The 16,969-nt window shown below is 43.1% G+C and overlaps 2 long non-coding RNA genes across 2 annotated transcripts in view; one reads left to right on the top strand and one right to left on the bottom strand.

Annotated features, from left to right (window-relative positions):
• LOC138741850 (uncharacterized) overlaps positions 1 to 16,969 on the top strand; it is a 72,595-nt gene that overhangs the window by 18,107 nt on the left and 37,519 nt on the right. The gene's annotated exons all lie outside the window — the stretch shown is intronic.
• The window catches only part of LOC138741849 (uncharacterized), a 368,971-nt gene that overhangs the window by 342,861 nt on the left and 9,141 nt on the right, over positions 1 to 16,969 (bottom strand). The window lies entirely within an intron of this gene.

Below are 16,969 nucleotides of genomic sequence, written 5' to 3'. Positions count from 1 at the left end.
TGTCAGTTGTTAAAGATATGGTCTTCAAAGGGAACAGGTTTGCGATTCCACTGTTGCTACACTAGGAAATACTCCAGAACATACATGAAGGACACAAATGGTTTGGAAAAATGCAAGTGTAGATCTTGAGTGGTGATGTACTGGCTGTAGAAACGTAGAAAACTAGGTGCAATAGTAGGCCATTTGTCCCTTCAAGCCTACACTGCCATTCAATATGATCATGGCTGATCAGTACCCGGTTCCTGGCTTCTCCCCATACCCCTTGATACCCTTAGCCATAAGGGCCAAATCTAACCTTCTCTTAAATATTGACAAGGATCCGGCCTCAACTACTTCCTGTGGCAAAGAATTCCACAGATCCACCACCCTTTGGGAGAAGAATTTTTTCCCTCATCTCAGTTCTAAAAAACTTCCCCCTTATCCTTAAACTGAGACCCCTGGTTCTGGTTTTTCCCAGCATTTGAAACAATCTACCTGCATCTAGTCTGTCTAAACCCTTAAGAATTTTATATGTTTCTATAAGATGCCCCCTCAGTTTTCTAAATTCCAGAGATACAAGCCTAGTCTATCTAACCTTTCTTCATATGCAACTCCTTCCATCCCTGGTATCAGTCTATTGAATCTTCTCTGCAACCCCTCCATGGCGAGGATCTCCTTCCTCAGATAAGGAGACCAAAACTGCATGCAGTACTCCAGATGTAGTCTCACCAAGGCCTTGTACAGCTGTAGCAGGATCCCTGTACTCCTGTACTCAAATCCTCTTGCTATGAACGCCAACATAGCATTCGCCTTCCTCACTGCCTGCTGCTCCTGCATGCCCACTTTCAATGAAAAATGCACAGCAACACCCAAGTCTCTCTGCATCTCCCCTTTTCCCAAACAGATACCATTTAGATAATAGTCCTCTTTCCTGTTCTTGCCTCCAAAGTGGTAACCTCACATTTATCCACATTTTATTGCATCTGTCACGTTTTGGCCCACTCGCCTAACTTGTCCAAATCATTCTGAACCCTCCTAGCATCCTCAACACTGAAAGAACCAAGACATAAACTAGACTACTGCTTTGGGCAAAATATGCCTTACCTATAGACCAAAGCAGCAAGCAAAATTGCTTACACCACACCCTGTACTAGATAGGCTGTACTTCAAACTTGGAGCAGATTTGTTTGACTGGAATGGAAAGAGGCATATAGTAGTAACAGACAATTACCCAGAGGTTGCAACACAGCAGTCAATATCCAGCAAAGCAGTTATCATTTACATGGAAAAGGTGTTTGCGAGGCATGGAGTTCCTTGTGAAGTACAGTTGTATCAGACAATGGTCCACAATTTTCGAGCAGTAAATTTGAGTCCTTTGCCAATACTTGGGGTTTCCACATATAACTTCAAGCTTGTATCACTAAAAGTCTAATGGCCTAGCAGAGAGTTCTGTCAAGATGCTAAGGAACCTCATGAAGCACATGATGGGCAAGAGGATTTCCACAGAAGTCTAATGATTCACAGAAGTGTACCACCACAGAATAGCTTTTCTCCTGCCCAAATGCTGATGGGTCGACGCATACGTACCAATCTTCCAATGCATGAAAATCTGTTGACACCTAAAAGATCACACAAGGTCAAACAGACCAAAGTGGAAGAGAAAGTAAAACAGAAACAGTATCATGTTAAGACTGCGAAAAGCCAACCAGTTCTGAAGCCTGGGGTTCAAGACCGAATCCGAGATCACATTTCAGGCATAAGGTCAGTGTAATGGATCTACATTCCTACCAGATCCAGATAGAGGGAGACACCTCTATGATCACAAGCTCCCACCCATGGTTGTGACCCATCACCTGTTAGTACATAAAAGGGGCCACCACATGTATAGAAAGAACAAATACAAGCAATGCACTGGTGGGAACACATACCAGACCAAAAAGGACTGTTAAAGCACCTCAGATACTGATTGAAAGCTGCTGAGTGGCAAGAGTCTGGCCACGGAATGTAGATACCCTTGTTAAGTCGACATCGTAATGTATTTGCGTATTTTTTCATTATTTTTTTTAAATGGGAAAGATGTGTGTATAATAAATAAGTACATATCTCAGTAGGCAATGCGCACGGTGTGCGCCGGAACAAAAATTAAGTTGAGTTGGTTAAAGCAGCTTGAAAAATAAAGTTGTTCTTCTTCGAGGAACAAGCATAACAGAAACCATGGATGACAAGTACTTCAGCTGCCCCCATGGATGTCAGCATTTAGTAAAATGCCATAGGAAACTCCTGGTCATGATGCCCTGGATAGCACATTTAGTTAGAATTAGATGTCCTCTATTTTTAGTAACCTCATTAATTTTGAGTACACTCTTTCAAAATGAAGGGCAGGACAGTAAAAGTGGGTTGATGTTTTCCTTTGATTCGCCTGCTGTTGTTTCAGAGGCAGGATGAAAGATTTAATGTGTTCTTCAACCACTAATGATGTGCTAGTTTTGGGTCATTCACTTCATTTGTTTGCTCCACTTTCCTGAATAATTAAGTATTAGAAATATTTCAGTTTCCCAAAGGTGATGGACACTTGCCCAAAGACATTAATATTAATAGAGATCCCTGTGCTAATTAATGATGGCATCCAAGTGTTACATTTTTAACTTTCTATCTCTTAGCAATTTTGATGGCAGTTCAGTTCTGCAAACACCTTATTGCAATAGTTAGCATTATATTCTCCTGATTTTATCTCAAGGCTTGGCGCAGTCTTCAAGTTGATCACAGGCATTTGAATCATCAAGGGAGAGATTCCACCTCAACACAGTGGCAGCTCTCTGCTCTGTTTCCAAAATGTGGCTTTGTTCAAGTCAATGGATTTGAGTATCAGAAGCAAAGATGTGATGATAAGATGCATTTCAGGGGTACAACTGAGGGCCAATTTCTACCACACAAGACCTAAAATGCTGATAACTCCATAAGACATAGGAGCAGAAAATGGCTATTCTGGCGAGTCTGCCCTGCCATTAAACCATTTTCCAACTCAGCCTCACTGGCCTGCCTTCCCTAATAACCTTTGATGCCTGGCTAAACAAGAACCTACCAATAACCTGACATCCTCGACTCTCCCATCATGGGAATCAACCTTTATACATCTACTCTGTCCATGCCTTTCAACATATAAAATGTGGCCTATCTGACGACACTACTTTACGCAAGTGGCAATAAATGACACTGGAGACAGTAGAGTCAGGAATCAGTGGCTTTATTGTGCTTAACCACAGCTGTTATAGTTCCCTCTGCACGTTTCACACTGAGCCTTCTGGGATGCGGTAGTGATGTCACTTTTGACCCTCGGGTGTCAGGTGCCATAAAAAGCGCGGGCTCTTATTCGTGCGCTTTTCCTATTTGCTGGTGCCTGGCTTGTAGCCAGAGGACTGGGACATCATTGGCAGCTATGTGCTCTGAGAATGCGCTTGCTGAACTGCTATGGCTGTGTGTGATTCTGTTGTATGCACGGGGCTCCCACTACACCACCCACCCCCCCAGAAACGCGGTTGCCAGATGCAGGTCCCTGCTGGCTTCCTCTGGGATGTTTCAGAGGTGACGAGATTGGTCTTGAGAGGTCAGTGTGTGCCGGTTTCAGTCGTTCAATTGTGAACATACACTCTTGGCCCCTTTTCTTTTCTTTCTTCTTTGGCTTGGCTTCGCGGACGAAGATTTATGGAGGGGGTAAAAAGTCCACGTCAGCTGCAGGCTCGTTTGTGGCTGACAAGTCCGATGCGGGACAGGCAGACACGGTTGCAGCGGTTGCAGGGGAAAATTGGTTGGTTGGGGTTGGGTGTTGGGTTTTTCCTCCTTTGCCTTTTGTCAGTGAGGTGGGCTCTGCGGTCTTCTTCAAAGGAGGTTGCTGCCCGCCAAACTGTGAGGCGCCAAGATGCACGGTTTGAGGCGTTATCAGCCCACTGGCGGTGGTCAATGTGGCAGGCACCAAGAGATTTCTTTAGGCAGTCCTTGTACCTTTTCTTTGGTGCACCTCTGTCACGGTGGCCAGTGGAGAGCTCGCCATATAACACGATCTTGGGAAGGCGATGGTCCTCCATTCTGGAGACGTGACCCATCCAGCGCAGCTGGATCTTCTTGGCCCCTATGTCCAATGTAAATACCACACCTTCTCACCTGATTATCCTAAAGGGGCCCTCATATGGGCATTGAAATGCTGAGTTTTTCTGACCTTTCCTAACCATCACAAATTCCGGAGTCGTGTGGCACCTGATGTTTGGAGCTCCCATGAAAAACCGTGGGGTAGGGTTGTTTTGCCCTGTTGCTTTCTCTCACAAGACGTAAAATATCCAAGTCAGCTGCTTGATTTATGTCACTACCGAAATGTATGTCACCTGGAATGGATAGAGGAATTCCATAGATCATCTCAGCAGTTGAAACTGGCAATCCTTCCTTTGGTGCTATATGTATTCCCAATAGCACCCACGGTAATTCATCCATCCAGTTCGGCCCCTGCAGTCTCACCTTAAGTGCCAACTTTAAATGCCTATGGAACCGTTCCACAAGTCCATTTGACTGAGGATGATAGGCAGTTGTGTGGTGTAATTTACTTCCACAGAAGCTTGAAATCTGTGTCCACAGGTGGGAAGTAAACTGCGTACCTCTATCTGAAGTGATGTGACTAGGTACACCAAATCGTGCAACCCAATGAAAAATAAGGTCTCCGTGTCTGCTGCCTGCAAAGGGATTGCTTTCGGCCAACAACTAAAATGGTCAAAAACAGTAAATAAATATCTCATCCCATGACAGACCAGCAAAGGTCTAACTACATCCTCGTGGACATGCTGAAATTTTGCATCCACCGTGGAGAATCTTTCAGACAGTGCACGCGTGTGTCTGTGAATTTTAGCTTTTTGGCACTGAAGGCAAGTTTTGGCCCATAGGGTGACATCTCTCTTTAGACCGTGCCACATGTAACGATTTGACACTAGTTTAATGGAAGATCTAATGGAAGGATGCAAAAGATAATGTGTATCATCGAAGATCTTCTTGCGCCAGCTAACCAGTAGAATGGGTCTAGGGTGTCCTGTGCGCATGTCGCAAAGGAGTGTGGAACCGCTTGCCTCAGTTGTGATTTCCTCAACCTGGAGACTTGTAATGGTGATTTTGCAGGCTTGTACCTCCTCATCCCGCTGCTGATCTTCTGCCAACTGTGCCGTGTCAATTCCATCTTGGACTGCAGAGATAGTTGGTCTCAATAGGGCATCTGCCACTGGATTGGAAAAACCAGCAACATACCGAATGTCAGTCGTGAACTCAGAGATGAATGACAATTGGCGTTGCTGCCTCATGGACAAATATCATATTCATGGCCTGCATGAGGGGTTTATGATCAGTAAAGGCCGTAAACACTCGACCCTCCAGCATGTATCTGAAATGGCGCACCGCCAAATACAATGACAGTAATTCTCGGTCGAATGTGCTGTATCTGATCTCTGTAGGCCGAAGATGTCTGCTATAAAACGAAAGTGGCACCCATTGTCCTTTTACATGTTGTTGCAACACTGCACCAATTGCATGGTCAGATGCATCTGTAGTTAGCAAGAGGGGCGCTTCATGATCTGGCTGGGCAAGACTTGCCGCAGATGCCAAAGAATCCTTGGTTTTTTCGAGAGCCATGTCTGCTTCCTCATCCCAATGCAATGTATTTGATCTTTTTCTATTTAATAGGTCAAACAGTGGGTGCATCACAGCTGCCGCTCCTCTAATAAAAGGATGGTAAAAGGTAACTATTCTTATGAATCGTTGAAAACCCTTCCGAGTAAGAGGCTGGGGAAACTTGCATATGGCAATCACTTTGTTCGGCAATGGTATTGTTCCAGTACGAGAAATCCTGTGGCCGAGAAAATCAATTGTAGCTGTACCGAATTGACATTTTGCAGGGTTGACTGAAAGGCCTGAATCCTGTAACCTAGTGAATAGGAGACAGAGGTGTCGTTTATGTGATTCCTCATCGGGATTTGCTATGAGGATGTCATCCAAATATACAAAGGCTCATTCTAAGTCTCTAGTGACAACGTCCATCAATCTTTGAAACATCTGGGCTGCGTTCTTCAGACCAAATGGCATTCTGATAAATTCAAAGAGACCAAAAGGGATAATAATAGCCATCTTTGGAACATCCTCAGGGTGAACTGGAATCTGATAGTATTCCTTTACTAAATCTACCACACTGAAAAATCCTAAATATGAGGGATTGGATAATGGTCGGGATGGTTATATTGTTTAACCGCCTGTAGTCCCCACATGGCTGCCAACCACCGCAGCTTTTAGGCACCATGTGAAGGGGTGAAGCTCATGGATTTTTGGACCTGCATACCACCTCTAATTCTGCTCTTGCAACTGTAAGCTTGTCTTTTGGAAGCCTACAAGCCATATAACCATATAACCATATACGCACTTACAGCACAGAACAGGCCAGTTCGGCCCTACTAGTCCATGCCTTAACAAATCTCCACCCTCCTAGTCCCATTGACCAGCACCCGATCCATACCCCTCCAGTCCTCTCCTCTCCATGTAACTATCCAGCCCGAGCATAAACAGGTGGACCAGTTGTATCAATATAATGATATACTCCAAGCCGCGGCTTATTATCCTGAAAATTAGTCGTCAACGGTCCCGGGAACTCTTTAAGTATCGAGGCGTATGCATTCTGCTGAATCACCTGAACTCTTACTGGTTGGAAAGAACGACACATTCTTTTAAGGGGCAAACTTTGGAAGTTAGCCGTGTTTATCAGACGGCATTTATGTACATCATCCAGGAGACCATGCTCTCTCAAAAAATTTGCGCCCAATAAGGGAAAACCTACTGAGGCCAACATGCATTTCCAGACAAAATCAACAGAATCACGTGTAGCCACAGCAGTTTAGCAGGCGCATTACCAGAGCGCATAGCTGCCAACGATGTCCCAGTCCTCCAGCTACAAATGTTTCAATGAGATCCACCCTCATGAAATAACTATGGCAATTTCATTTCTCTTGCTATTTATCTCTGCCTCAAGTTTATCACATTATAGATCCTGCAATCAATGACTCCACTTTTTCTTGATATTTTCTTGGCAATTTCTTTCACTAACTTATGGTGTCGCAATGCTCATCTCAACAATATGCTCCAAAAGTCACAGGAGCATGTAAAATTAGGGTGCAATGCTGTTACAATACCAATAAAGTGCTCCCCACGTTTAAACCTGGTATTGTCTATATAGAATTTGTATGCTCTCCCTGTGTCTGCGTGGGTTTCCTCTGGGTGCTCAGGTTTCCTCTCACCCTTCAAAAAATGTACAGGGGTTGTAGGTTAATTGGTGTAGATGGGCAGCATGGACGTGAGAATAGAAGGGCTTGTATGCCTAAATTTAAAAACAAATAAAGTTGTGCTGCTTGAGGAGATAGTGGGGCAGGCGACTGAAATACTGCCAGAGGAGGGATGAAGAAGCATCTTGCAGGAGGAGAGGTTGAGAGAGGACAGATTGGACTTTGAGAGCTGAAGGCATGGTCAACATTGGTGGAATGAAGGAAAATAAGGAAAAATGATGAGACAAAGGGGTAAAATTGCAGAGGGAATTCAGAGAGGATCGAAGAATGGAATGATTAAACTTGGTTGCAATTCTGCAGCAGACAAATATATGCAGTCTCCACAGAGGGCAAGTACAGAAGAAAAGTTGTGAGAAACCAGCAGATTGCACCAGAGCTTGCTGGATCAGAGTACAGGAGAGAAGGAAGTCGGGAGGAGGTGGTGTGCTGAGACAATGCTTCCCTCTGTGGCCAAATGAGTATATGCTACACACCGGGTGCCTGAACCCAATCATCTCCTCTTACTGAGTTGGCAGAGGAAGACAATGCCCAGTGAAAGCAGAATCTCAGCCTCAGCCTGGGTGGTGTGGGATGCAGGCTGGCAGCTGAATTGCAAGGTGAGACATCTCACCACCCACTCACAACACTGCAGGAATTACATCAGGAAACTGAGCAGTGAAGCTCTCTGAACTGTGAGGGACAGGGTGGGAGGGGGGAGAGGGTGACAGAGCTGCAGCGCAGAATAAACCACAATTTATTTTAGACATACCACCCACTCACAGCACTAAATACCCCACATAACTTACAGCCTCTATACAGTTTGAAAGGTGGGAGGAAACCCATGCATTCATGAGAGAACGTGCCTTACAGCCAGTGCCGGATTTGAACACAGGTTACTGGTGCTGTCATAGCATAATGTTAATGGCTATACTGATCATGCCACCATAGTTCTCCCAATTTAGCAGGGAATAGTGACAAATGAATCATTAGTCCTTGAGGTATTATGTACATTGGTCTGAATGATACCTGAATTACAGGCATAGAATTATACAGTCACTCATACTCTGCTTCCATTGAAAATTACGAGTTGAGAATTTATTGCCATGAATGCATAGATGCACTGAAATACTCATTTCCTGCAGCCACATATGTCTGTAAAATACACTAAATTACTATAGTGTGCAATGAGACAGAAAAAAAGGTAATCAATATAAAAGAAAAGGTTAATTCACATTCAGATTGACATGGAAGATTATTCCTGAGAGGTGTCCGCTTTGTCCAAGACCCACCATGAATTTCCCACCCGTAAATGTAGCTTGCATAGGTGGTGATGAGCTGTCTTCTGGGGGAGGTTAATGACCAATGGCATTACAGTGATAGACTTGGAAACATGTTTGGCCAGTCCAGATAAGGGCAGCAGAGTTCTTTCTCCGGGTCTGACTGAGTTCAGGGATGGAAGCCTGTGTATGGAAATTGGCTCCTGAGACAGACATAGGAATGAAAGCATATGACACTGTCTTCATCAATGTCTCTGGATGCAGGTAACCATGTCAGGTCAACCTCATATCTATAACATTATCAGAACCCATCAGTTTTATATTCCATGCCACAGTGCACAAAAAGCATGATTTCCTGTTGATTAATATCACTCAAGCTGAGTTGACGCTGACAGAGACTTTTCTATCTTTATCAACCATTTGATGTTGAAATATTTCAAGGTGTTTTAGGACACCATGCATTCTCATTTGCAAGAACAGCCAGCTTTCTGCCATGCCTCCTGATGTGGGAAGGGTTGGCTGCTTCTTTTTTGCGTTTACCTGTACATTGGGAGTGATGTTTATTTGGGAAGGATCTGGGCAAAATTGTTTGGTAAAGATTTGTATTAATGCTTCTATCTTTAATTCTATTTCATCAGAGTCTCTCTCACAGAGGTTATTTACTGCAACATTACTGATTTCACTTAGATTCATGTATAACATTAGGACATACCAGGCTGGGGAAAGGAGAAACTGCTCCGTGGGTCTGGACATAGGACAGTAAACCCCCATCTAATTGAACATGCCTGTCTCATTCTCCTCAGAGCCCTGTAGATTTTTTTTTAAATTCTCTTTCACCATGATTCCTTTTGAATATTTCAGTTGAATTAATTTTGATCATCCATTCAGTGGAAAGTTACAGTTAAAGCAAATGTCTCCCAGTAATGTTGTTCATCAACATGTCACCAAAATTAGTTTCCTTTAAATTCCCATCCTGTCTGTTTTCCATCATTCCTGGGTCTAAGTCCTACATCCCTATGATATTATCAATACACAGATCAAGAGGAGATCATGATTAAGAGGTGATATGGCCACGTTCTCAAGGGCAGTAAGATGAGCACATAGAGTTCCGTTAGCTGGGAAGTTACAGCATTCAGATACAGTAATGATGAAGGAGAGGAGATATATTTCTAAGTCAGGATGGTGTGCATATTGGAAAGCATTCACAAGGTTACAAGAGGCAGGCCCATTAGCCAATTGAGTCTACTCTGCCATTCTAATCATGAGCTGATCCATCCTCCCACTCAGACCCACTCACCCACTCACCACTTAACCCTTGATGCCCTGACTAATCAAATACCTGTAAGTCTCTACCTTAAATACATCCAACAACTTCACTTCCACAGCTGCCTGTGACAAGTTCCATAGACTTGTGACCTTCTGACTAAAAAAATTCCACATCTCTGTTTTAAATTGATGCCCTTTTATCGTGATGTTGTGCCCTCTTGTCCTAGACTCTCCTACCATGGGAAATTGGGAAACAACCTTACCGCATCTACTCTGTCCAGGCCTTTTGGCATTCCGTAGTGCCTCTATGAGGTTCCCTCTCATCCTTCTGTACTCCAATGAATACAGTCCAATCGTTACATAGTTACCTGCATCCATGCTAACCCTTTCATTCCTGAAAACCTTCTCTGAACCCTTTCCAATACTAGCTTGTCCTTTCTCAAATAAGGTGCCCCAAACTGTAAATAGTACTCCAAGTGGGGTCTCACTGGTGCTTTATAGAGTCTCAACATTACATCCCTGCTCTTTTATGCTATTCCTCTAAAGCTGAATGCCAACATTGCATTCACTTTCTTCACCACTGATTCCTAACTTGGAAGACAACTTTTAGGTATCCTGCATGAGGACTCCCAAGTCCCTTTACACCTCTGAATTTTGTATTTTCTCCCCATTGAAATAATAGTCTGCCTGTCTATTTCTTCTACCAACATGCATGACTGTACACTTTCCAACATTGTATTCCATCTACCACCTCTTTTCCCATTCGTCTAATCTATCCGACTCTCTCTGCAACTTTTCTGTAACCACAGCACCACCTGTCCTACCATCTATTGTGGTATCATCTGCAAATTTAGATAGATAGTTTTTATCTATTCCACATTCCAAATCATTTATGTACAACGTGAAAAGAAGGGCCCCCAACACCAACTCCTGTGGAATCCCAGTGGTAGCCAACCAGAATAGGATTCTGCACGAGGTGCTGCACCTGTGCATCTTGGTGAAGGAGGTCATGTTGGTAGGATCCTGGGAGGGAAATTGCAGTGCATTTTATTGATGGTACACATTATTGTCTCTACACCAGTAATGGATGTTACAAGTGTTGCCTGGGATGTGGATGTGGGCACATTGTTAAATGTGTGGTTGATCCTCTTGAGAATTATCATCAAGACAATTGGACAATATTTCCATCCCATTGCAGACTTATGCCTTATAGATGAAGAAAAGGTCTTGGAATGTTAAAATGCAATCATGCCAAGAGAATTTCCAGTCACTAAGCTGCTCATGAACTCACATAATTCCGTGGTTGGTTCACTTGAGACTCTAGCCAATGATGTCCTTCAGGACATCGAGAGAATCACAGATTGCAATGAGGAAGCATACAAAGGGAAATAGATCAGCTTGATGAGTGGTGTCACAAAAGTCATTTTAGCAAAAACAAGGAGATGATTGCGGACTTCAGGAGGATACAAGCCAATATGAACTAAACCTCGCCGAGGTGTCAGTAGTGTATAGGATCAAGAACTTAAAATTCCTGGGTGTCAACATCTCTGAGGATTTATCCTAGGGCTTCCATATTTTTTTTTATTTTTTTTTATTTTTTATTTTTCACACCATAAATCACATTAGCCATGATATACACTATTTCTTTTTCACACATATACAGTGACTTTTTCTCCCCCCCCTTTCCTCCCAAACCACCCCCCCACCCCCCCCCCCCCCTCTCATCCATTTTAGGTATACAATCTAGGTTGCATTAAGCCAGTCAGTCAATGTTGTCATTCAACAAAATTACACCAGAAATTCTACTGAGTCCATTCTTTTCTTTCTTTCTCCTTCCATCAACTTAGGTAATGTTTGTCCACGGTAGGTTTTCGCTATTGTATTTAATGTAAGGCTCCTATACTTGTTCGAATATTTCAATAATATTTCTTAACCTATATGTTATTTTTTCTAATGGAATACATTTATTCATTTAAATTTAGTAGTTTCTTCCTTTTAATTTGGTTATGTATTCCATTAATATTTAAAGACATATAGTTCAACGTAGCCCTTTTATATTTTGTTTATCTTCTCTTTCCGTTTTTCCATCATTACCTTTCCTCCTTTTCCATTTCTGTTTTCTTATTTTCAACTCTTTATAAGACAACATTCCTACAACATCCAACATTTTCCTTATTCTCCTATTTCTATCTTATTTATCCCCAATCTCCCCTTCACCTCCTGAGTTGTCCTTTATCCCTTGTCGGACAACCACATCTCCCCTCTCCATTTGGATTTGCGAATCCACTCGCAAGCGTCAACTGATTTTGCAGTGACCGCTATTTCCCCCCACCCCGCCTCCCCCAGAAAAGATTTCACTTTTCATATGTCACAAAGGTCACTCTTTTAATTCCCTCCTTATTCTCTCTATTCCATTACCTTCCCTTATTAATTCTTGTCTATACTATCTATATTTTCCTCTAAGTACAGATACATTCATGTATGCTCATTGTCTCTATTCACTCTTATACCTCTTTACCCGCATACATATCAATCGTGATCATTTTTACTCTCATTACCCGTCTTCATCCCTCAGTCTATTTTTGTCTTTACCCACATACATATCAATCGTGATCATTTTAACTCTCATTACCCGTCTTCCTCACTCAGTCTATTTTTGTAATTGTTCTGCAAATTTTCGTGCTTCTTCTGGATCCGAGAATAGTCTGTTTTGTTGTCCTGGAATAAATATTTTCAATACTGCTGGATGCTTTAGTATAAATTTATACCCTTTCTTCCATAAAATCGCCTTTGCTGTATTGAACTCTTTTCTCTTCTTTAGGAGTTCAAAACTTATATCTGGATAAATGAAGATTTTTTGCCCTTTATACTCCAGTGGTTTGTTGCCCTCTCTTACTTTTTCCATTGTCTTCTCCAGTACCTTTTCTCTTGTAGTATATCTTAGGAATTTTACTACAATAGATCTTGGTTTTTGTTGTGGTTGTGGTTTAGAGGCCAATACTCTATGTGCCCTTTCTATTTCCATTTCTTGCTGTAGTTCTGGACATCCTAGGGTCTTAGGGATCCACTCTTTTATAAACTCCCTCATATTCTTGCCTTCTTCATCTTCCTTAAGGCCCACTATCTTTATGTTATTTCTTCTGTTATGGTTTTCCATTGTATCTATTTTTTGAGCTAGTAGTTCTTGTGTCTCTTTAGTTTTTTTATTAGATTTCTCCAATTTCTTTTTTAAGTCTTCTACCTCCATTTCTGCTGCTACTGCCCGCTCTTCCATCTTGTCCATTTTCTTTCCCATTTCTGTTAAGGTCATCTCCATTTTATTTATTTTCTCTTCTGTGTTGTTTATTCTTTTTCTTAAATCCTTAAATTCCTGTGTTTGCCATTCTTTAAATGACTCCGTGTATCCTTTAATAAGAGCAAGTATATCCTTTACCTTGCCTTTCTTTTCTTCTTCTATTTCACTGTACTCTTCCTCTTCCTCTTCTTCTTCCTCTGGGTTGACCATCTGTTGTTTCTTTGGTGCCCTTTCCTCCTCTTCTTTCTTGTTTCTATTGTCTTCTGTGGTCTCTTCTTGCTGCAGGTGTTCTGCAGCTGTCGTTGCCGGCTGTGGAGATCGACTCCCCAGCTGGTCCCCCCTCCCGTCGGTGTGTTTTTTTTCATTCGCATCGCGCATGCGCTATTGCGCACTTTTACTCGGCTCTGCGAGCCATTTTTGTAGTCCATTATTTACCTACCTGAGGGACCGGGTTTCTCTCTCCGCAGCGGGCCTCTTCGGACAGGTAAGGCCTTCACCTTTTTCCTCCTTTGTCTTCTCTTCCTCTCTTCTTACCGTTGCTTTCGATTTTTCTTTTTTTGTCGCCATCTTCTTTCCACCTTTATACTCACTTTTCTGTAACTTTTATTTCTGTGCCTTTGTGTTTTCCTTTGTTTTTCCCGACTTTTCTGGAGAGGGCTGGAGTTCACCGTCCGGCCACTACTCCATCACGTGACTCCTCCCTTAGGGCTTCCATGTTGATGCAGTCATGAAGAAGGCTCACCCGTGGCTATACTTCATGAGGATTTTGAGGTGATTTGGTATATCATCAAAGACTCATGCAAATTTCGATAGTTCTACCATGGAGAATATTCTGACTGGTTGCATTTCTGTTTGGTATAGTGGTGCCAAATCACAGATCAGGAAAAGACTACAGAGATTTCTGAACTTGGCCAGGAATCTCATGGGTCCCATTCTTCACTCCATTGAGGACATCTACAAGAGGCAGTGTCTTAAGAAAGAAGCCCCTATTATCAAGGTCCACCACCACCCATGCCATGCCCTCTTCACACTGCTAACATCAGAACGAGGTAAAGGAGCCTAAAGACGAGTACCCAGCAATACAAGGACAGCTTCTTCCCCTCTGCCATCAGATTTCTGAATGCACAATGAACCACAGACACCACCTCACTTTTTCCTATTTTATTTCACTATTTATTTATTTTTGAAATGTAATTCATAGTAATAATTGGATTGAAATGTTGTTACAAAACAACGAATTTCGTGACATGCTCATGGCAATGAATTCTGATTCTGATTCTGTGAATGTGGACTTAGTGATTGTCGTGCCATTGAATGTCAAGAGTAGATGGTTGGAGAGTGCCATTGCCTCGAAGTTTTGTGGAATTCATATCATTTGTCACTATCAGTGATTTGAAAGATTTCTGCGCCTTGTAAGTGCGGGCTGCTTCATTCAATCAAGAGATGTGACTGGAATTGAACATTTTTCATTCGTGAGGGGAATCCCCACTTCTAACCTGATGATGGAAAATGGTTGGGCTGAGAGAAGACACTTCCCTGCAAACTTTCTTTGAGATATGATTGTAATCACTGGAATAATTTTTACTTTGAAATCTTCTGATTTGATTTTAACCTGCTCATGTACTCATGTAATTCCATGGTTGGTCTGCTTGAAACTCTAGTCAGAGTCACACCCAGTTAAATACTGCCTCCGTATCAGAGGTACCTGTATTCACTCTTGTCCAACCACTAGCATTCAGCAAGGTGATCCACATTTTAAACAAGATTTAAGACAAACTGATCCTGGAACAACTCAATTGGGTGTGATGAGGGCCTATAATAACACCAAAGGCTGATGATTGAAGAGGTTGACACAGATTAGTTTGATTGGCTTTATCCTGATTTTTTTTTTGTGTGAAAGAGACTTTTAAATATAGTGAACAACGGAGCTAGAGACACAACTATTTCTGGACTAGAGGTCTTCACAACAACATCTGGGATGTTGTCTTGTTCCACTACCTTTACTGTTTCCAGTGCCACCAGGCATTTTCTTTTCTTGTGATCAAATCAGACCAGCTGGAGATGAGATTGTGGAGAGTGGTGTTCTCAGGAGGAAGACAAAATTCAGATCCTTCTGGCTGGACAGGCTTGCAAATGATTCACCCTTTCCCTCTGTACTCACACGCTGAGTCCCACCATTACTGAGGATGGAGATATTCTAGGAGACTGATAAAAATAAGATGAAATATAACCTCCTCTTAGCCCTTACTGTATAACTTTTGCTGACCATAACCTTTTTATTCCCTGGTCCCATTCCAGTGAATCCTCTCCAAAAAGGAGTTTGTATATTCTTCCCGTGACCCTGTGGGTTTCCTCTGGATCCTTCTCTTTCCTCCCATGTTCCAAAGACATATGAGGTTGGTAGGTAAAATTGTCATTTTGTGTGGGGTCATGATTAATTGAACCGAGCGAGAGAAGAGAGAGAATTACAAATTGCTGCTGGTGTCAAATTTTCTTTTGGATAAGAAGTGCATAGGAACACAACCAGCTGCAATTTCCCCACCATCCCTACTTGGGAACATAAGGAGACAAACCTTCAGAAAGGTGACCATGGTGGCAGACCAGCAAGGGGCTCTGGCTGAGGAAACCATACAGGCTGTAGGAGTCTTGAGGTTGGGTGACTCGCATGGGCTGCAGGCTGCAGGTTGCTGGGGAATGGCCTGAGCCAGGTTTCAGAACCAAGTTTTGAGAAGATGCTGAGGGAAAGAAGAACTCCTGAAGGACCTTGGGCGCTGAAGGTTTCCTGATCACATCGGAGGTTTGGATCTGGAGCTCAGGTTGTCAATGAATCAAACTTGAGTCTGGGCTTTCAAATTGCCATGTAAAATGGGGTTAACCATGCTTGGGGTGGAGGCTCGATGTGCCACTGCTGTGAATGAGGGGTACTGCCACACCTGGGGGTGGGGGGTGCCACGATGTTCTGCTGCTGCAATCGGGGGTACTGCCGTGATCTGGAGGGGTGGTGGCGATGTGTCGATGTGGTGCTGCCACAAACTGGGTTGGGGATGTACTGTGACATGCCGCTCCAGATTGTGGCAACTGCTCAATGTGGGAATATGGTAGCAATGCCCGTCTTCCTTACCCATAATCACCCACACTGTTGGAAGCACTGTGGTTCCAGCAGTGTGGGGAATTATGGGTAAGGAAGACAGCCATTGCTCCTGCAATGAACCGTCACCATGAACCGGAACAGCGCATTGCGGTATCCCTCGATTGTAGCACCCCATCCTTCATTTGCGGTCGCAGCACATCACTGGGGGGTGGTGGCGAATGACTGCTGGCTGTGACTGGGTGGGGGGGGGGGCTGACTGACAGCCAGGAGCAAGGATGGGGGCCACTGACGGTTGGGAGTGGGGGATGATTGGGGGGGTTATGGGTTGTTGTTTAGGAAAACTTTTCTTTAAACAGAAAGAGATCACTCACCATGTCATCGCAGGGGCAGGATCCTGCTTAAATTCCCAGGTTGGCGATTTAGGTTAGGTTAGACTGCTATTTAAAAGGTGCATCCTGCCCACATGACCCAGAAATCTCACCTGGGTCCCAGGAGGGCTACCTGGGTACTGAAACTTGAAAGCACTTGTGACTCTAAAATTAGTCTCTTTTGTTTCTCTTTCTCTTGTACTATAAGTGGCACCAGGCAATACCAATGGGAACATTTTTTCTGCCTTATGGCAAGCAGAAGGGAATTTCAAGTAATATTACATGTTCTGTACTATTACATGACAATAAAGGAATCTTGAATCTTGCATCAACTTGATTTAATTGTTACTTGGTCTAAT

Source organism: Narcine bancroftii, chromosome 8 (genome assembly GCF_036971445.1).
Source record: "Narcine bancroftii isolate sNarBan1 chromosome 8, sNarBan1.hap1, whole genome shotgun sequence".
Taxonomy (NCBI): domain Eukaryota; kingdom Metazoa; phylum Chordata; class Chondrichthyes; order Torpediniformes; family Narcinidae; genus Narcine; species Narcine bancroftii.
This window is presented reverse-complemented; position numbering and strand designations above follow the sequence as displayed.